The sequence below is a fragment of the Seriola lalandi genome, unplaced genomic scaffold (genome assembly GCF_002814215.2).
Source record: "Seriola lalandi dorsalis isolate HSWRI2012SDOR001 ecotype SW California unplaced genomic scaffold, Sedor1 jcf7180002054753, whole genome shotgun sequence".
Taxonomy (NCBI): domain Eukaryota; kingdom Metazoa; phylum Chordata; class Actinopteri; order Carangiformes; family Carangidae; genus Seriola; species Seriola lalandi.
In genome coordinates this window covers 117,628-138,833 of record NW_019525306.1, presented here as the reverse complement: position 1 = coordinate 138,833, position 21,206 = coordinate 117,628, and the positions used below count along the sequence as shown (strand labels likewise).

The following is a 21,206-nucleotide window of genomic DNA, read 5'->3' as shown; positions in this document are numbered from 1 at the left end:
GTGGGGGCGGGGGTGGTGGTAACGACAACAACAACCATTTTGTATTTGCCTGTATTAGTCATTCAAAAACAATCAGCAATGGTAAACATGCAGTTTGCCCTCCCTGGGAGTGTTGATGACAATCATTCTGTTAGCAGATCATCTGCCTCTAACCTAGAGGGATAACAACGACTCCCTTATGTAAACCTATGAAAGGATGTTGTTTACAAAGTTAGGATAAACTATATACACTGCTCCAAATGCTTACTAGGCTCTAGGATGTTGTTCACTGTGGAGAACAAACGCTTCATTCGTCTAAATAACACTATTGTCATCCTCTCATCCATCGCTCCCATCCATCACTTGTTGGTTTCAAGACAGTCTGTTGTTCTGTTTTTTTCTGCCTTCCCAGCTAAATCAATATGGTCAGCAATAATACATGAGTGGAGCTCGCCTCTGTGTATGTATCTCACCTTTTTCTTCGTCTCTCCCTATGCTTCTTTCTCATCCTCGCTGTACAATGCGCGGCTGTCTTTTCAACTCTGACCACCTCATTATCCCCCTCCGCGAACCCCCCCCCCCCAACTTTCATTTGCACTACTCACCACCAAGTCTAACAATACTCTTCAGTGTTTCCATGCTCAGCAAAGTGTTTTCTCTTGACACTGCCATGACATCTTGTCTCCATTACAACAAATACTCCTATTATTCTCCATCTGTCTTTCTTTCTCCTCATTCTCAGCTCTCTCGCTCACTCTCTTTATTCCTCCTCTTCTTCAGTTTTCATCCTAATAAAATGTAGGGGAGTTGAAGCCATTCTCTGTGATGCATACACACGACCCCTCTTAGCACCAAAGGACGGCTACGTCGGACTGGCTTCGGTCTCCCACTGGGCTACGGTGCTAATCCGCCTGGGGAATCATATCAAATAGAATTGCCCTTATGTGTCATTTGTGTGAAAAAAAAGCATGACTAATAGTCTTTGCAGATGTACTTCCTGTAGGAGGTTCGCAATCATTAAAAGGCGTAGCCGACTGCAACTACAATTTGTCTGAGAACTCCCCCACGTCACCGCCGATGATGCATTTGTTGGACAGCGCTGCGCAAACGCACTCAGACCAACTCTTAAGACTGATATTAGGGTTAATGTGCTTGGGTTTTCAGGATAATTTGGCAATCGGGGGGAGACACTGAGTATCAAGTGCATCAGTGATGCGGGATACTAAATCAATCCCAATCTGAGCATGTCCACTAACTCTCGTCTCACTGCACTGCCAACATATTGAGCAGGCATCTTCCTGGATACTGGAGTAATCCAATAAATAATGCATCATGGGGATACCATTATGCGTTCATTTGCAGAGATGCAAAGCATTCTCTTCGAGGTAATATGCAGCAATCAATAACTCAAACCCCCTGCACCCTCTCTCAGCTCTTCCCAAAGTCCAAATTAGGTTTATGGAGGAAATCCAATGAAAGTTTTGTTTTTAGTCTCACAGCTGGAAGAAAAAAGGGGGATCCTGCTTATCCTAAGTACAACAGCAGAGTGAATAAGAAGGTCATATCATTCAATCTGAGCTTGGGATTTTGTTACAGTTAAATTGGGAAGAGACTGAAAAGGCAGAAGATAGTCTTGGAGCGCCTGGGAGATGCATAATTTTTGCTTTCTCTCATTCCCTTTCTAAAAGGAAATGGGTTTAGGAATTCAATCAGCTTTGGAGAGCCAAAGCTGTATTTGATCCAGCTCCGCCTTGGTGTCTGTGTCCTGCGTATGCGAATGAAAAGAAAAGAAAACAAACAAAAAAAAAAGATCAAACAGTGGCAAGAAAAAGAAAAAAAAAACAAAAAAAAAACAAGACGAAGACATTCGACCAAACTGCAGCAGAGCGTAAACATAATGCAGTGCCATTTCAAAAAGAAGACAAGGAAGTCCTTGCTGTGAGCACCTAAATTACTCTGTCAGGAAATGGAAACAAAATTAAACCTACAAAACTTTTTTACAAGACCACGTCTTCTTGCCATCTGGCTCGAGCGCTTCAATCTCTGTTACACCTTTATGCTGTTGGCTCAACACAAGTGAACACACCAAGCGCCTAGGTATTGATCCAGTCGTATACACCTTTTTATTATCTCTTCTCCCATCCAAAGGCAGCTTTCCGCTTTGATAGCACCACTGTCGTAAAAAAGCATAAATTCTCAAGCCCATTTGCTGTGAGGGGGTGGATAAATGGATGTGAAATCAAGCCTTGAAAAGCCAACATGGCATGGTGGGGAATTTTATCCTGAGCTCATTAGGAAAAGCATGTTTTCTTCTTCTCGTACGGCAACGTTGCACAATATGCTGATAGAATATTTTTCCTTTCTGGCGCCCACATTTTCATGATTGCGTTTTTAATTGGGAATGTTTGTTTGGGCTTTTGTTCTGTGGATATTCTCTGGCACACGAGCCGTGGGAGAAATCAAGCCTCAGCTTCAGCTTGTCAAGCTAACAGTGGGCCATAGAGGAGGTGAGGAAGAGGGTCCTGAAGCTTCTCCGTGCTTTGTGACAATAGGGCAGCTGTGTGTCAGGGAGACCAGAGTAAATAGGGCTGTGTGGAGTCACAGAGCTGCCCTGATCAAAGCCGTCTCTCTCAGTTTGCTGTCACAGTTTCCAACGTTGTCTCTGTTGCTTCTCTGCCCAGGCGGCACGGCTGACTGACTGGCAGAGGCAGCGCGCTAACGCGAATGGAAGATAGCCCCGAAAGATAAATCAAAAAACACCGTCTGCAACACAAACTATTATATGTAATCAGTGTTCAGTGTGAGTCTGGAGGTGCAGGAGGTTGGAATTCACAGTCCCTCCCTACGCCATGTTGCCTTTAAGATGCACTGTTGTCTTTAAAATTCAGAGAAAAAGCTGCACAGGTGAGAGATGGTCCAGTAGGGGAGCAGCGCCTGTTTTGTTTTGGTTTTTTTTCTTTGAATGTACCTGCGCAAATGCTCACCCACCTCCATCTCCTCCCTCCTCCATGTCTGAGAAAACTGCACACGTGAAAAAAAAGGCCCTGAGGTGTGTTGTTCCAACAGGTATGCTAATAAGATTCGCTAGAAGAAGGAATTTCTCTCTTAGCTTTCTTTCCTCATGGATGTGCCACGCCTCAGGGGACTGCTGTGCATATATTACATTACTGCACATGGATTAGCATGAGTTTGTGGAAGGATATGTATGTGTATGTGCTTTTGCATCAGTATGTTTGTGCAGCAGCTCTATGTTGCACGCCTTCGGAGAAACACATACCCAACAAAAGATGCTCCGAGGTCTTGATCTTTTACCTGCCCATATTTTATTCCCTCCTCCTCCTCTGCACATATTTTACCAGAGCTGTGGGCCATCTCCAATTAGGAGAACTACACCGCTCCCCCCCACTGCAGCTTGAGCCCAGTGTGCATATCTTGCCCTCTTTCCCACACGGTGGGATCGCAGTGAGGTGATGCGTGACTGCTCATGATTGAGCCCTCTTTAGCTAACAGGTCCTATCATCTCTGCAAACCTTCGGCGGTGCCTCACGCTCATAGCCCCTACAAAAAGTGTAAGAGATGAACAAATGTATAAATTATCTGATCACAAAGAGAGGCGCAGCATGAAATCCCAGACTGAATGAACATTGAAAGTGAGGCTTTTGGACTTCAGGATAAGAGCTAACAAAAAAAAAAATGTGCTGAATTTGAGAGGCGGATGTGGTTTCCTGGATTTGTGTAGGCAAACCCCGGTGATTTCCAGCTATGTTGGCCTGCACTAAATCAGTCCGAAGACATCAAATCCACACTGCGTTTTGATGAATGAAGTAGCCCAGCCTTTAAAAAATGCTGTCCTTGAATTAGGAGAGGTGTTGGGAGTGTTTGCTTCTGACAGACTCCCTCTTTTAAAAAGCCCGGGAATGACCAAAAGCCCTCTTCATTCATCAGAATGACACATCTCTTTTGGCCTATAATTTGGATGGGGGGGGGACTGGGTGCTCGATAAATCTTATAAGACGTCTGGTGAGAGCCTGGCTCTGTTACCTGCACAAGGTCTAAAAGCTCGCTCTCGCCATGTCCTCCTCTTTATTTGCTCTCTCCACTTCGCTGCAACATCCTCCTCCAGGTTTGGCCTCCACTTCCCTCCCTCCAAATCACAGTCTTTGCACCTGTAACCCCTGGGTGAGGGATGATTACACCTTCTGAAGCCGAAATTGAACTGAGAGCTTGGCCCTGACCTCACTCGCCCACCTCCACCTCCACCCACCTTGACTAACAAATGTGTGGAAACACCGAAACAACAACCATTTAACGGGGGTGTGCACCTGATGAATTCATGACAGGGGTGAATGGGACGGATATTTGCTGTATGACATACATAAAGTTAAACATCATGTCGGTTCAATTTAACAGACACGCACCTGTGTTTTGTTCATTGATGAGCACATGCAACACACCATCTCCATCTTGATCCCCCCCCCCCCACTAGCTGTTTGGAGCCGGCAGGACAGCAGACCAAAGGCTGCAATTTCTAATTCACTAAGCCCCAAGGCTAAATGACAGGTAGTCAATGGCCTGCTTCTCTGCATGCTATATCTCCCATGGAGTCAGCAACAAACTAATTTTCCCCACTAGAAAGGACCACAAAGACTTCCCAAGCCTCCCCATAGTTCAGCTGGCGAGCTGAGGAGGCGGAGACATAGAAAGAGAGAAGTAGGTATAAACAGCAAAGGGAGATTGAGGTTGAGGGCAAGAAAAAAAAAAAAAAAAAAAGAAAACGGGGGAAAGATGTGATAGATTGAAAAGAAGGGGAAGGGCGGTTTGAAGTGAGACGAGATAGCGTCGATGCGGGGGAAAGAAGAGAGAGAAGGGAGGGGGTGGGGGTTACTGAGAAAGCGACACACTTTCCGGGCTTATTTACACGTAGCTGCCAGTATGACAGGTAATTTGGGCAAATTCTCCACAGAGCCTGCAGCAGACGGCGGGGGGATAAAGACGAAAGAAGAGAGCAAAAGAGAGAAAAAAGAGAAGGGAGGAGAGAGGGAGGGGAACGAGGGAACAAGCACTGAGGTGGGACGTGCGCAGACTACCTGACACGGCCTGAGTTGGGTCTGAGAGCAAGACAGCAAATGGGTTTCCAGATTCCAATCAGAGGAGAGGGGTGGGATAGGAGGTGGGGGCAAAGAGGTGGAAGGATGAGGGTGTGTTCGAGGGAGGGGGAGGGTGAAACAGGGGCGGAAGTCATCCTGTTGACAGTCTGATCATATTATTTATCTGCAGCAAGGAAGAGATATCAAAAGCACTTTTTAATTCAATTTCTCTTTTCCTGTTGAGGCTGAAAGATCAAGCAGAAGGCAGGAACAGATGAGGCAAAAGAAAAGACGGGGGAAAAAAAAAATATATCCAGATCTCCCGATTTATTCAGGCTCTGATTTATTCACTTGTTTGTCTAACTCGTGCTTCGTGTGTGCGCATATGTGTGCTCCTGTGAAGGCAGGTGTGCGAGCATGAGTCGGCGTGCATGTGTGCATTTCTCTCGGCGCACTTCACATCAGGGCGAAGAAAGCCTGTTAGACTGTATTTATAGAAAGCTCTTGTTCGTGTTCGGCACATGGCTGTCTGTCAGTGCTCAGAGCCAATTAGAAAACACTTGTTAATCGAGCAACCGCTCTCCTTCCCGCTACCGTGTGTGTGTGTGTGTGTGTGTGTGTGTGTGTGTGTGTGTGTGTGTGTGTGTGTGTGTGTGATGACTTTATTCTCCTTCGCAGTGACAGCAACAGAGGTGTGGACGACAGTAACAGAGATAACGATGAAGGAGATAACGAGGCGTTTGTCCCTGCGGGAGGAGGTCCCCTCAGGAAGCGAAGGGAGGGAGGCGCACCCTGCACTGGACCCTCTGCTGGCTTCCACTTCCTGTTGTGACTCATGCTTTATAGGCAGAGGAGCGCACCCTGTGTTGACCTTTTCACCCCGCCTCCTCATGCGCTCAAAGCCTCAGGCATCGCAGACGTGACCCGTCCCTCTCGTCACACACATACACGTGCCGATGCAGCTCGAGTGCACGCTGCACCCACATGCATGAGCGCTGAAGTGCGCATGCACCACCGTAGATTCACTTATAATCACACGAACGTACACGGCAGCTATTTAAAAATGTGCACAAATACGTGTATACACAAAAACCCTTCCAATCCAAGCGCCCCATCTCCTGTTACACACCATCTGCCCCCCAAGTAGCTCCACGCAGAGCAGAATGCCTCGTGCTACCCAGTTATCTCACACTTTATGACACAGTAAAAGTAGAAGAGCAACAGAGATCCGGCACATAAGAATGAAGATGGTGGGGGGTGTCAGTTTAAATGAAAAAGAAATGGGCAGCAGATGGGTTGAGAGAGGAACACCCAAAGGAACAGAGAGAGCGTTCACAAGAGAACCTGAGAGATAAAAACATGGAAATAGGTTTTAAGGAAGACATATGCTGATGTAGACGACGTGGCAACAAAGGAAAACCTACAACTGAAAACAGAATGACAAAAAACAGCAGTCAGGACTGATGTCCACATCTGGAGGTAGCTACAGATTCCAGGAGGGTGCATGCGTGCGTGTGTGTGTGTATGTGTGTGTGTGTGTGTGGGGGGGGGGTATTGAAGAATGAGTGCAATGAAATATAATCAAAGACAGTGAGAGAAAGGATTACCTCCTTTGCTTCAGTGGAGTATGTAATTGTGGTTAAAAAAAAAAAACAAAAAAAAAAAAACCACTGACTCGCTGTGACAACAAAACACAAATGTGCCTCAGAGAGCCGAGTGTGATGCTGGGAATTAGCAGCAGTGATAAAGATGGAGATAACAGTGCGAAGATAGGGAGGAAAGATTCTGCTGATTATCAGTGTTGATGATAACAGTGTGTTGGTGGCTATCATAATGAAGGTGGTGAGGATCAAATGTGGCATAATGTCTTCATGACAAAAAAAAAAAAAAGAAAAAGAAAAAAAAAAGAAAAAGAAGATGACTTGATTAAAATTGCTACTGATGCCAGTGGTGATAGTGGTATTTTGTGGGCACAATTTCAATCACAGAGATTCCAGATTTTAAATATTCTGCTGTAATTCAGTAAAGCAGGAAGGCTGTTTTGCACCAATTCCCTTTGGTTCCTTGTATTTTTGAACACAATGCCCCATATGACTTCATGAATATTCAACCACCAATACCGCCCTTGGGTATCAACACTGGTGTCACTCACTTGCTTTTATTTTAAATCTAGTATGACTGCTAACCCAAAAAATTAAATTAGGCCTACATGGCCGCTTTATACCCACGGAAGCGAATTATTACTTTAAGCTTTTAAGCTTTTCCACCCTTCTTCCCCTCAGTCGGTGAAGGTCCCACCCCAACTCTTGTCACACATACTGATGAGCTGTCCACTATCTAGCCTGAAGCCGAGGTAACCAGCACCCATAAAGGCCCATATGAGTGTGGAAGAAGAGGAGAATGGAATGGGTGAAATTGATAAATAATTGCACATTTATTAACAAATTCAAACAAAAGAAGGTAGATTTTTTTTAAGCTAAGGCCACCTAGTGGTCAGTTCCAGAACGGCTCCAGTGCCACAGAGCAGTACAGGCTGATTAAAGGAAGGATCTTTACTTGGGTCCCTGGGTATTATTACATTGTGTTGACTGGATTAAGAGTATCAGGTGTTGTGAGTGGGGAGGAACTTATGTCTGAGTTGTTGCATGATTATTTGATCCTCGTACATGCAGGAAATCAAATTGTACAGTATATAAGCCTGCTTTGACAAACTGAAGGTACAAAGGTGGGGGAGGGCCGGTTGTTGTATTTAGACCAACTGTAGACACAATGTAATAACCATCAGGGGGGGGGGGGTCGTGAACACACAATTACAACTTACAAACAACTTCCTCTGGTTTACCTTGCCTGCAGTATTAATCATTATTAATTAGTTACTTTTAATCGTTTTGAATATCAATCTGATCTATTTTAACTTTGCCAAACTACGCTGTATGTGCATGTGTATGTGTAACTGCACCAGTTGTGCCCTGAGCAAATGATATACGCCTAAAAACATTTTGAACATTACAAAATTGAAACTTTACACATGCACAGGCAGGATAAGAAACAGATTAATGAGGTACAAAAATTTATTATATGAAGTATTATTTTAATGTCAAAATTTGCATAATGTAGGTTTTGGGTACACATGTACCCATCTGATTGTGTTGTCTTGGTACCTCTAACTGGAAGCGCTGTTTGGTGATGACCGTACTTGCGTCAACAAAGCTTTGATTAACTGGTCTTTACTCTGACCCCAATCTTAGAAAGGCCCAGATATGCCCTAACTCTGCGTTGCTTTACACAGGTAACGTATGGCAAGGTCATCCGTCAACCCTGTGTAATTAACTGGGTGGCCTGAAAATGCGCCTTTAGGATAGCATTAACCCGTCCTAGCCTAACAAGGCTGTGCAAACACACACTAAATACACCAGCAAACACACATCTGTGGCTAGAGTGAGTGGGAGACTAGAGAGGAAAATCCATTTCATGAATATTGGATTTCATTATGAGGGTGAAAAAACAGCTTTGCTGTGGATCATTCTTTAATGACCCAAAGTCCACATGCATGAATCTTTTAGTAGTGGCTGTCTGTTTGATATGGGGGAAGGAATAAGAGAAAAAAGAAAGAGGAGAGCCATTTCCCCAGTGTGTCTTGATGGACCATGAGATGAGACTAGTGTTGAGCACCTGGATCACGGACTCAGACATTTTTTCGGATAGGTAGGTCATCCTGTTGTAGACAGAAAAAGAGGCCAAGAGGGGATTCAGTTCTCAGACACACCTGTTGCAGATTCTCTTTATTTATGTCTAATCTTGACGATGTAACTTATTATTTTTGGATGTTTGAGTCTGAGCTATCTTTTTTTGTGTAAGGATTGTTTTCAATAGGAGAGAAAAGGCTCGCGGCTGAGAGCCTTTCCTCCCCTCCAGACTAATTCTCACTGATTGGCCGAGAGGTCAGACTCCTCACTTTACTCCTCTCCTCTTGCAAGCCACTAGACTCCACCACCCTTCAGTTCGGTTTGTCGCTAGCAATTAACAAACAACTCACCTTTCTGGCCAGGGCTGAATTTTCACAGACCCAATTTTCTGAGCATGTGACACAACAGGAGCGAGTCTGATTTGTGTGCAGCTCAAATCCAACTCCTGGATATTTTCTTTGTGTCTTATTTTGGAAACGGAGGGTTGTCATATTCAATATATTTAGTGCGAAAATATTTTTATTTTCTTTCTATTCAAATTCTCCTTCAATCAATCAGTGACTCAAGGCTGGTTGACATTATGAGTAACTGCAGGGAGCACTGGCGAGAAATGAAAATAAAGACAACATGCTAGGGAACATGATGTAAGTTGTTATTATTAGTCAGTGAGGGACTGCTAAGTTGATCTGTCAGCTTTAGTTACATTGTGACTCTGCTGCTCAAATCAGGATTTTGGGGTTATAACAAAGCACATCTGTATTCAATACATATACAATATGGAAAAATTAAACATTATTAATCACTTGTAATTACAATAAATGCCACACTGGTATTGCTTTATTGAAATTTTTTTCTGCGGTTTAAGAGAAAGCTAGTGTTCACCTGTTCTGGAGCTACTTAAAATCAGCAGCTCCAACTGAAGTTGCAGGTGGAGTAACACAGGCATGAAATGACTGTGGCAACCAACCTGGCAGAGCTTATAAATAAAACAACAAGCCACAGCCAGACACAGGGCTCCATATGGTGTGCTTCTGTTTCAACCAACTCTATCTGGCTCATCCATCCTTTGTGCAAAGCACAGTGCATCTCAGGAGTGGCCTTAGCCTTTCCAGCCCGGCCAATTACCTGCTGTGTCGCGGGATTCTTCTCACCTTCCACTTCCTTATGTGCAGGAACCATTACAGGTGCTGCCTCCCTCAACCTTCTTACAAACAGGATTAATCAATTCCCCACTTTATGCAAGATGGACCTATTCAATGTCACCCTAAAGTCCGTGGTTTGCAACACAGAGTCCGGAGCCCCTGTGGAGTGTGTGTATGAAACTGTAGAATGAAAAATATCTTTTATGCAGTTTTTGGGAAAGGCACATTGTCCTTGTCCTACAGTCCTTATCGCTGCCAATGCCTTGTTTTGTTGTGGGAAAGGTGCATCCTCTAATACGCATGGATCCCTCACTGGCCTCCCATCAGCCAACACTTAAAATCTGTTCAATGGAGTGCCCAGCCAAGCTGGAATCACTGCAATCAGGGATCAAACCTGCATCTTTGAAATGGTTGGCGAGTGTTTTTCCTCTATGTCACGCCAGAATCCCTTGGGCAGATTAATAAATAAATGCTTTCACATACTTTTTATTATTTTGTTGTTATCAACTGGCTGCATAATGTCTCACGTTTTATCAAAATATGACTCATTGCAGATATCTGAGGTATTCCCTTTGTGTTTAAAAGTGTCATTTTTATTTATATTGCAGTTAATGCTATTTGTGAGGCTAGTTCCTCGTTCTACTGGCTGAGGTACTGATCATACTGTTGCTGTTTATGTATATGAGTGACGTAAGACATGGGCAATAATAAGATATTATCATATCTGACTTTTTGGTGGATTTGAAAATGAGCATATCGTGTTATTGTTACATTAAACCCAACTGCAGTTAACAACTAAGAAAATGAAACGTCAAGGTTTATTTTCCATGAATGGTTTTGTCTGATGTAATGAATTTAAGTGGAATACAATTTGATTAATCTATCTTGGAAACTAATCTATATTGGAAAAAAAATATCACTGTGACATTGATAACAGCCACATTGTCTTGCCCCAGAGTAATGTCCCGCTGCGATCATGGAGAGTATATTTACCAACATCTGCTGTGATATACCTCTTGGTTAGACTACTGGGTGGTCTCATCTTCTAACAAGCATGACATGAATTAAGTTATTAATATCTTGCGCACATTCAAATTAAACTTGCTGCAAAGGGAGTTCAATACAGGGGGCACCCCAGCAGGGGAGGCACAGCTTTTATTACAAGTTGTGAAGATGTGGTGTTCCCAAGGCAATCAGGACAGACACAGAAGGTTGACAAGTCTGATGGTAGTGGTTATCAACTATGTCCACATCCCTTGTCGGCATCAAGTTGCCTCAGAAACAGCAAAGAGATGGCCTCGACTGTGAGCTGAGAGCAGGAAGTAGCAATGGGTGAATGGGCACAGTCAAAAAGCCGGGGGTCCCCGGGGCTGAGCACCAAAGCATAACTTATAGAACACAAACTGGCTGGCTTTTACATTATAAAAAATCCGGCGCGACTGTAATGCAATTCTATCCACTTCCATGTCTGACTGTGTAATTGCTGTCCTCTGAATTGAAATGTTGCCGTTTCAAACGCACAGCATTTCAAAGGCATTCAGTCTATATGGCTTGACAAGTTGTGTTGTGCCATCTTTGCTTTCAGCCTGTACTGCACACTTGTATGAAAGAGAATCTGTGCTCATTTAGAAATCCTTGCTTTAAAAAACATCACTGTGCTACATCAAACCGCACTGTCAAAATGCTGACAACAGACATCTATATACTTGAGAATAAAAACCTCGCTGTGATGCAGGCAGCAGAAATGAGGCATTAAATGACAGGCGACGGCTAAAGAGCTTCTTATTCAGTATATGATATCAAACATATTTGCTTAAGTGCATCACATTCGGTGAATTTTAGTGACATGTTTTAATAAAGTAAAACCCATTATATACAGTATATGATGTCATTGCTTTAACTGTCAGAAATAATTGAACCTTAAGGCGAGTCATGTGCTGCCATCACAGCTCGTCACATTAATTCACCACACAAAACTAAAAAAGAAGAAAAATCTAATTAAGGGAAATCAATAGCACCAGCACAATTCCTTCCAACATTTTTTCGATTTCTAAATGCTCTGAAGGGCTGAATTGACATGCATGTTTTTGCTGAAACTTTTTGCAATGTAGTCGATGAGCTGTCTTTTTTTTCTGTCCCATCCAAAAAAAAATAAAAAAAAATCTTAATAGAAGCCCATTGTCAATAAGACTTGATCATGATGGATTCATGTGAGGATGAATCACATCGGCCTGATTGAGAAAACACCTGCACTGTCTGCCCCACATTTGTCATGTCTGATTTAGCTGCCTCCCAGCAGCGTCCAAATCAATTCTGATTACAGCTGTCAAACCCGAAATAACAAACAAACTGAAGGTTTGATAAAGCAGATATTTACGAAAAATAGGGTAACATGAAGCCTAATAACAAGTGCTGAATTTGGCTGTTTATCTTCTGTGATTCAGATATCTGATTTAAATCTTCAATATTGTGGGTCCTGCTCTGACATCAGCCTGATAACGATTTTGTTTTGTTGTTTGGCAAAACCACTTTTTTTTTTTTTTTTTTATCTTGAACCCTCTCATGTTTTATTTTGCATTGGTGGCCTGTCAACACATCATCACTCAGAATATGAACAGATTTTTCATTTTATAGGACCATTTAAAGCCTTCTCCATCACGGAATTTTTATTTATTTTTTTTTTTAACCTGTCTATCTCCCCAGAAATATTTTAATTTTTAAAAATGCAGTGGAACAGACTCAGTGGAGCCTAAATCAAGTATTTCATTTCTATAACGTCAACAACTCCAATAACTCTTATCGCGTCTCAGAGTACAGCAGCTGCCGTCAACTACAGATATTGACTTGTCAGCAAAAGTGTTATATTAGAGTACTGTTGCCAAACATTAAGCAGCTAATTGCCCTTTTCTGACACCTTCATTATTTCGTAATGGAATTGGAGGTCGGCTGGCCAGATAAAGGTCACATCGATACAGCCAGTACCCCCATGATGGGGAGAGAGTATGATGTTTGCTGTGACAAAATGATTTTCACAGAGTCATTTCTAAAGGGACGGTTACTAAAATGTTTGTTTTTATGTACTAAATCTACTTCCTGGTGCTCCCAGGACTATATTTGATCAGTATATCAAAAACAGCATTAACCCAGAACACTGGATGACCAGGAATATCAGCTTCAGGCAATAATAATTTATTGATACATTTACATTTTCCTCTAGTATTGTAATAACTGCTAGATCTAGGACACCATGATGAGAAATCTTAATTGGAAATTTGACTTGCATCTCTGGAATGATATTATGCATTTTAATGAGTACAATTTGGCCAGATTCCTTCATATTTAGTGCTGCTCCAACACAAGGGGGAAAAAACGTAATTGACATGTGTTTTTGAAGTGCCACAGCCTTGAAAAGTCTAAAGAAAATGATTTTGGAGCAGAATTTGGAAATCACACTGGCACCCCAGGAATGATATTACACAACAAATCAGATAGCATTATTCAGCTACATCCCGCAGTGAATAAAGGAATAAAATGTAATTGAAGCACAATTTAAACGCACATCACATCCTCGAAATGTCTTAAATAATGTCCGAGCTGAATACTGTCCTCACATCCGGTCCAATGCAGGTCCAAGCACTAATGGAATTTCACTCACTGCATTACAGGACTGGGGAGGGCAGCGCAGGCTTTTAGCGTTATCCAACCCCGCATCTAATTAGTGAAATATCATAACACACAGCAGCATCTCCTCCCAAACCCAATTAATGGGCTATTTCAGCAAAAATGTTTGATGAAATCTCACCTTACATCCCGCTTACTACAATAGCGCCCCTGTATCACAAATATATTTTGTTCAAAATGAATAAATAAATAAAATATTTTTGTGATCTTTTGCTTCAAAATATGTACAGCAAATTTAAACACTCAAATACCCAGAGGGCACGGAGAAAGGAATCGAAATCTTTCAAGACACTGTGGAGCATTTCCTGTAAGTCCATTTATGGGGCTGTCACAGCCAAAGCCTTGGTGAAATGAATCTTTACTGTCAGGATGTTGCGCTAATATGGACACTTTATTAAGAGAAAATACCATCGGCACCTACACAGCTGGAGCCGGAGCCCCATGTCGGCCTTTAACGACAGGGGAATTGTGGCATATGTCTAAATCACAGCACAAGCTCTGAGTGGAGGGCAAATCCGCCAAGCAAGTCTAACACTGGGCATGGTTTGTTTTCCTAATTATGTCACTTTCCAAATAACGACACCAAAACATGTAACGTTGGTATTTGACAATTCTAAAGAGAGTCTCAATATAACATTTTATGTAACCTGTGGATTCCTGACAAGCTCCAAACCACTTATTATGATGTGGGTGCACTGCATGAGCGTCTTATTAGAGGTGTGCTGCCTTGCTGGAATGACTCCCTAACCAGTAGCATATCACATTAGCACCAGCTCCTTAACACTGCAATATCACACAAGTGACCCTGAAACAATTTTACTACTCCCACTCACAGCAATATCACCCAAACAGTTTTCATTGGCAGGATAAACCTGCCATGTTTTTTTATCCCACCTAATCATCTGCCTGCAAAATCAATCCATCTCGATCACTGCCTGTTGCGGGTCTTTGAGTCCCTCCTCCCCTTCCTCCCTCACACCATCTGTCTCTCTTCCCTCGCTCCCTCCCGGCAGCCCTCCTTCAATCATTTTTTCATAACTCCTCCATCTCTCCGGCCCGTCCACCCTCATAAGCTCCCTCTGTCTTTTCCCTCCTGCTGCTCCTCGCCCTCAGTATTAAACATACATATCACGCTACACGCGCCGCATGTAATGTGCATCTTGTGTGGGCAAATTTCATGGCAATGTGGGAACATATCAGCTGATGATTGGAGTTCGGTGGCACTGACACCGGCCACGCCTGATTCACAGCAACACGTTAGTCGTCTCAGCTGCTGGCCCGCTCATTATCATTTAGAACTGCTCGCTGCACAAACTACACACCCACACGGTCTGTCGCTAACTCCTGACAGGAATTAGAATTATGTGAAAGTCAGGAAGAGAGAGATTCTTACAGTCACTATTATGTAGTGCCAAAGTCCGGGGGCCCAGCCTCTCGTATGCCTTTTTTTTTTTTGTTCCCATAGGAGACAATGTTGGTATGTGGTGCTCGTTAGCACACCCTGTGTCGCTTCTCCACCCTTCACTCATGCCTTCTCTCTCTGTCTATTAAAGTCTGGGACACAATTATCCCCATTCTCTGTCTCTCTCTTTCACCCTCCATCTCTCTCGCTCACTGTGAATGAGAGTCTGGAACACAATTACCCCTGTTCTCTCTCTTTCTGTATCTCTCACTCTTCCATGCACTTTATCCATCCCTCCCTCTATCTTTCTTTCCACCTCTTATGGCTTCAGGAGAAGTCTGTGAAGGGAGCAGCTGCTGAAATATTTATTGATCTGTTTTCCTCAGTTTTATTTATTTCCCTCTCTTCCCTCTTGCCCTCCCTTCCCCTCCACACAGACCCAGAAACACCTCCAGCACCACAAGATGTCAGAGGCGGCGGAGGGGCTGAAAATCCACAACATGAAACCATTATTTAGCATTTGTTGCACCCAGTAGTTTTACCTGTGTAAACAAAACAAGAGGCGCGAGGGTGGGATGAAGGCAAATGCGAGAACAACAGCATAGCTACAGCAAGAACAGATGCGGCACAGATTGAGCCGTGAGACAGGTGGATTGTTCGGCATATTTTGATGCCAGCATCCGCTGCAGGGGGTTGTTGACAAGAAACACCAAGGTGCTGCTCTTTTTTTTTTTTTTGTCAGTGTAAAGGAAGTTGTACACAACTACAGGCTATTGAAGTAGTAGTAGTCATGGCAACAATGCCCTGAGCAATTATAATTACAATGGTAACAGTGTTAGTACTGGACTAAATGGATTCACTGATGAATCTGACGTTATCTGTGCGTAATTAAAGGACTTCCGTGCTATCGTATATGTCCCCGTGGTAAATATCAGGGCAGTTAACCAGGAGTTTTGAGGTTACTCCGACGGCGAGCAATTCAGCGGTCGTTTGAAACTAATGTTTTTCTCCAGCCTTCTGTTGTCGCACAAATGATTAAACTTCCACACACACACACACACACACAAACACACAAACACACACACACACAAGGGAAGGATCACACACATATACACATGCACACATTGAGACACAAAACACACACATACACAAAGCTAAGTCCCATCACCAGGCATGGCCTGCATTAGTGCCTAAGCCTTTTCCATTGATTCGCCGGCGAGCTCCTTGTCTTTTGGTAATGAGGACAGGGAGAGAAGCGGGACCCTCGTCCCTCCCGGCTCCCCTAGGACAAGCAGCCAGCACTAATCTGAATTGTGTTTCCAATGATGCTAACTCCCTGGCACAAAAAAGACTAGAAGCAAGAGGAATAGAGAGAAGAAAATCACACAGCGCTGCCCCCCCCCCTTCTAACAGTATTCATTCCTCTTAAATGTGAAACATCTGCACATCACCAAACAAGAAAACATCTTTTTTTCTCCCTCTCTTTTTCCCTGCAGACAGCTCAATCTGCAGTGTGAACTGAATCCTCGAAAACCAAAGGGAAGAAATTTCCACTCTGCTGAGGCTTATTCGATTTTCACTATATGAACACTATTGAAAAGAAATCAATGAGAGATTTTAATATCCATGCTGAAGTGTATATGTATAAAGATGTCCCCTCATCTCCCTCATGGCTTGGCTCCATTGGCTTTCCATTGATTTACCGCTCACACCTTCAGCAGGCAAATAGTTGAAATTCATCTTCCCAGCGGCCCAAGTAAAGGAGCTATTCCACAGTGTCTGCATGCATACGTTTATTTCTCTGTGAGAGCATGTGTGGGTGTGCGTGTGCGTGTGCGTGTGTGTCCCTGCGTGGGCAATGGTTGATGTGAGTACATGAGCCACCACTTATCCTTGCTTCTACAGCCACTCGGCTCCCTCTTGAACGATCCTTCCCTTACACTAAATAAAACATAACCCTTTTTCATTTGTTACACCGAGAACCCACAGCTCATATTCATATTCACACCCGGACCGACACAGGTCTTTAAGCTGGGACTGGGACACGAGGAGGACGAGGGGAGGTTGTAACGAAGCGAATTACTACAATAATTAAACACAGTATAACTACCTGTCCCGAGTTGAAAGCGGTCCCAGTTCCTTTCCATTACACTGAACTCCATATATTATAACTGTAATTATAATTGCAAACAAGCCTTGCTGTAATCATTATTTATGACACTGACACTGTGTGTAATTGCCAAACCCCCGAACCAATATGTGAGGCCCAGTGAAGTGTTTATCAAAACCGACAGGAGAAATCTCAAGGGCAGCGAATTGGTCCTGCATCCGCCCATCGTCCACAGCAACACCGTGGCTAACCATCCTCGAAGGATTTGGACCTGTGACCTCTCGGTCACCGCTCTTGCCAGAGAGCCACTAACACAACGAGATGCAGAGTTCAGCTTCGGCCTGGCAGGTTGTGGGGTCACTGGCTCACAGGGTTATAGATCTCTGTCTTGCCTGTAATTGGAAATGCTGCAAAACCCACGTAGTGAGGGCACAATAATGAATACAGCTCAAAATGATTCTCTTTTCTGGTCCTTCGGTATTGCTACTGGTGCGTGCCACCTCTGAATGAAGAGTATGAGCTGATTCTCTTAGGGATGGAGGTATAGACTTTCCAGAGCCAAGTGCATTAAATTCAAACATTTCATTTTTACTATGTGCCACAGTATCGCTTCATTTGCCCTCCTTGAAGTCACCAAAAAGTCAATCCTGGTTTTATTGTCCTATTGTCTATGTGCCTGTCTTGGCTTTGGTGTCTTGGTTCTTGTCATCCTGCAAGCCAATTTTCCCATCCGAGATAGTAAAAACTCAACTGAACTGCTTGTATTTTACAGCCCTTGATGTGGATCCTTAACACCTTGAAATCGAAACAAACATGTTGCCAGGTTGGACATGAGAGCAGTGGTGCAGTAGCTGGTTCACTTCTAAATGAATCAGAGTTGTAATTTACGTCTTTAAGTAACTGAGGTGATTCCACAAAATCCGCAGTATAGTATTTTACTTTTGCGAGAAATTCTGATATATTTCCAAAATGTTTCAGCTGCTTTAAGATGGGAAAGAAATCAAGTTTAATCTCATTCTGTAACACTTTTACCATTACAGTGCTTCTTAACTTAGTTACACCGGAATAAATCAAAGGCAATTCAAACCAAATGTCTCACAACGCTTCTCCAGTACACCAAACTTCACTCCTCTAATCCTGTCTTCATCAGGGTGGTGACATGTTGGGTTTTTTTTTAATCTTCAGTTCACAACAATTCATTAACATTAAGTTTCTGCACAACACCAAACTCACCTATTCTTCTTCCATCAAAGTACCTCTCTGCCAGTCCTAGGTCAAAACACATCTGCATTTTCTTAAGGTACTATATTGGCTCCACTATATGCGAAGAACTGAGTCAGTGGAAGATGCTGTATGCACTGCACCATAGGCCACCACACACCAGGCAAGAGAACCAGAAAAAAGTGAATCCCAGGGGAAAAACATTCACACCACAGATGCAGGCTGGTTAAAACTCCAACCCTTGTCCCCGAGGCTCTTGAGACCAAATCCAGGCCCTCTCACTCCAACACTTGCAGATAAATAAAACCTGCCAAAATGGCAGAGCATTTCTAAGCCAAACATGGAGAACAACAGCACACAGAAACCACGGATTTCAAAGGGAGGGAGAAAAAGCAGAGGCCCCTCCAGAATAGGAGCGCGAGGCATCTGTTGATGCTGGCATCTCCCTTCTCTTCATCCCCAAGCCAAAAATGGCGATCCAGTCGAGTGTGTGTGTGTGTGTGTGTGTGTGTGTGTGGGTGTGTACGCCTGCGTGTGTGTCTGTGAGGGGGCAGGGAAGAAGGAGGGTGGCTACATGCTAACATGTGCAATGTGCATTGACCCCACTTGGCCCCCATATGCCGCTGAAACAAGAACGATGGTGGGCTACAAAGCGACCCCGCCTGTCCCTGCCCTGTACATTCCCTCTTCCAGAACCTCTATCACAGCAGCGCGTGTTGGTGGGAAGACCCATCTGCTGGACTGTTTGAACATTAGTGACATATACTGTAGGTACAGAACAGGAATTTCGCGCAGTAGAAATGCAATAATGGAAACCTGCACGGCAGAAATCAATTTTTTAACCTAATCTAAATATAACATTAAAATTAAATCTGCAGAGATATAACCTTAAACGTCCTCTGTTGTGACCTACTAAGCAGAGGCAATTTCTCTTGTCATCTTCATTTTTCACTTAATCAATGACGACATCATCCTTATGATCAGATCTTGCAGGTTTGTGTCATAACAGAAATCCTCTGAGCGAAGGGTAAATTGTTTAATTTCTGGCGGAGGTGTGTGTGGATCCACTAACAGCCTTAATGTTCCATCATCAGGAACTTGCAGCAAAGCCTCACAGTGTCTGGTCTCATAGATGAGACAGGTTTTGATTAATTGCAGACAGCTTGTGTGCCAGAAATACGTAGATATTTTACTGTATGTCTGAGTGGGCGCCTGGCGATCCACCTCTCCTGAGTTATGCTTCTCAGACATTTTAAATAAAAGAGGAGAGTAAATGAGGGAGTGAAAGGTATGACGGAATGCCAGGAATGACCGTCACACCCATCGTGGTGTGGTTGTTGGTTGTGTATTAAAAACGCCAAGCCAGTGGGAAACCTTAGAATAGACTAATGGTGTTCTGCAGCACAGCAAAAAAAAAAGCCCTTTTCAACCTGGTTGTCACACTGTTGTAGAGGTAGGAAACAAATTTCACTATGTGTTTCTGAGGGTATTAAAGATAAAATGGCACTCTCTCTTAATAAATATTTGTTATGCATAACGTGAAGTGGCTAAATGAGTGATAATCATTGTCAAGAGGAAGAAATATCTTCAAATGAATAAAATACTGTAGAAGCAGTAGAGTCATTCAGAGGCATTTGTATATACATCATTAACCAAGTAATAATAACTCACACACAATCTGCTAAACAGTATTGAGGAAGCATTAATGCAACCACATGCCACACTAGCCTGACTCTCAGGGGCACAGATACAAAGGATTATTCCTCTGCTGCATGATTTATCAAGCAGCGGACGGTGCCCTTTTAACAGTCATGTTCTTCCTTCATAATGCATGCTTTCCACCTTAAAAGACGAATGTGTTGTGGACCTACAGCAACTAAGAGGAGCAGGCAGGATGCCTCCCCAAGATGAATCTGATTCACGTTTGCTGCAATGTACACAACTCGCATCAATATCCAATCGTTCCTCGACTGTGGCTTACATGATTGGATATACCTTCACATCGCAAAACCCACAGGTTCCAAATTTAGAGGGCTGAAAGCTGAAATGAGTCTCAATACGGTTGTAGGGGTTGGTTTATGTGGTACTGGGTCCATTGTGTTTGTGTGCTGTGTACGTCCTGCAGGGCCGCCCGTCTGCTCTCTGCCTGGTGTGGAAGGGGCTTGCTGTGGCAAGCCAACCATGACCAGCTGGGCTCTCGTGCCCACAAGGAGCTCAGGAGCAGGAGGCTATAGCCCGTCTGCATCTGCAGGCTGTTAACCTCACATCTTATTGCACTGACACATCAATTATTGTTATTAAGGGCCAGAGTAATTTATTTATATACTGATTTCCCACAGGATGAAGGCAGGACTAATTGAGCCAGGTGTGTGTATGTGTTCATGCTGGATGGGCTGGGGGAAATTAGAGTGCATGGTGAGAATACCATGCAAAACTAATATATGGTGGGACATCCCATAGCATGGATGGCAATTTAAGATGCAAAAGGATTCCAAATATTCCCTGGTCAGTGTTCCCTGTGGACAACAACAACATCATAACTACACTGACTGCTTGTGTTATTCACAGTGAAGCAGCTGAACATCCCATCTGAATCTTGCAAGTTATGTCAACACTGTAAAAAGGTTTTAACCGGAGAAAATTTAGAGCAGATGAATGTAATTAAAGAATAAAAGAGAATTAAGGCTTGACTATTCTGCCAATTCATGTCAGACACCCCCCACCCTTTCTCTCCCCCCGCCAGCCCCCACCAACTGTCCATCCCTCACCATTTATCTCTCTCTGTCTCTCTCGACCTTGGTTTTGAACACAGAGAACAAAACACTGTGCCTCTCTCCTGAGTCTCTCTGCATTGCTTCTGCTCATACTGACATTAACCACCACCACCAACAACCCCCC

At 43.5% G+C, this 21,206-nt stretch overlaps 1 protein-coding gene across 1 annotated transcript in view; it reads right to left on the bottom strand.

Moving 5' to 3' along the window:
- Positions 1-21,206, bottom strand: part of iglon5 (IgLON family member 5) — an 86,898-nt gene that overhangs the window by 64,523 nt on the left and 1,169 nt on the right. The gene's annotated exons all lie outside the window — the stretch shown is intronic.